This window comes from Marmota marmota, unplaced genomic scaffold (genome assembly GCF_001458135.2).
Source record: "Marmota marmota marmota unplaced genomic scaffold, marMar, whole genome shotgun sequence".
Classification (NCBI taxonomy): Eukaryota; Metazoa; Chordata; class Mammalia; order Rodentia; family Sciuridae; genus Marmota; species Marmota marmota.
In genome coordinates, this window is record NW_025999875.1 from 180,229 (window position 1) to 181,437 (window position 1,209).

The following is a 1,209-nucleotide window of genomic DNA, read 5'->3' on the forward strand; positions in this document are numbered from 1 at the left end:
ACCCCGCTGGCAGCCGGAGAAGCGCGACGGAGCGAAGAAGGCCCCACTCTCAACGGCTCCCCATGGCAGCAGCCTAGCGGCGGCCGCAGCCTGCCAGACACCTGTTTAACCTATTAAGCATGGTTTAAAACAAACAAAAGTTTAAGTACCGTATTTTTCACTCTCCCTGTTTACAATGGCAAACTCAAACTCCATCAGCTTTGCCTTCAACAGAACCAAGCGGAAGGAAGGGGCGGAGCTCGAGCTACGCCACGTAGGAGCTGAGAAGTAGCTAGGATAGCCTTATGGGAATAGCCGTACACTTCCCCTTTTTTGCTTGTATATAGCGTTCTAATCATAGTTTTAGAAGCTTTTTTTTAATAGATAATGATGTTGTCTGTTTCAGAACTATTGGTAGAGCGCTATTGCGTGGCGGAAGACACCACGATGAGTGATTGAACCTCGTTCTTCCTACTACTGGACGTCGCCATCTTGAGTAGAACTGAACCATGGGGGCCGCCATTTTGCTGGACCGGGCGGGTATTTCCGGTTCCGGCGGGGGAAAGCGCTTTCTTTTCCTTTGCAGGGCTGCGGCTCGGTGGCCGCAGTGCTTGTCTCTCTCTCTGAGCTGTCCGGTGCCATCCTCGTTGCTGCGGCGACATCTCCACCCGCCGCTGCCATGACTGAACAGATGACCCTTCGTGGTACCCTCAAGGGCCACAACGGATGGGTAACCCAGATCGCTACTACTCCGCAGTTCCCGGACATGATACTGTCCGCCTCTCCAGGTACATGCTAAGGTGTTGGGCGAGACTTGGTGATGGGGGTAGGGGTGTTGCGCTTGTCGTGGGACTGGGCGGGTGGCGCGCGAATTTGCAGGCCGAGCAAGCTCTGTCACCGACTGTGAGTTGGTGAGTACAAACCCGATCCTAGGCCTCAACCTCCATTTATAAATTGTTTTAAGTAGCAACTAAAATGGCATAAGATTAAAAGAATCTTGAAAACCAGATGTTCATTAGGGTCCCAGAATTAGCATTAAAACTGAGGATATATGTTATGATCTTATTTTTATTAGATTGTAATAGTTATACATAGAAGTTGAATGCATAGTAGTGTATATAGTCATTGTTATACTTAGTAGTTTTGTCGGGTTTATCCCAACAAAATTATACATGCATGGAATTTGATTTCAGTTCAAGATTCAATTCCTTTCCTGACCCTCTCACCGTC

At 48.6% G+C, this 1,209-nt stretch overlaps 1 protein-coding gene across 1 annotated transcript in view; it reads left to right on the forward strand.

Moving 5' to 3' along the window:
* Nucleotides 1-761, forward strand: part of LOC107160568 (H-2 class I histocompatibility antigen, Q10 alpha chain-like) — a 25,590-nt gene extending 24,829 nt beyond the window's left edge. Inside the window, exon 5 of the mRNA XM_048786653.1 lies at nt 386-761. The gene's annotated coding sequence lies outside the window, so the exon portion shown is untranslated. The remainder of the gene's footprint in view (nt 1-385) is intronic.
* The last annotated feature ends 448 nt before the right edge of the window (nt 762-1,209 follow it).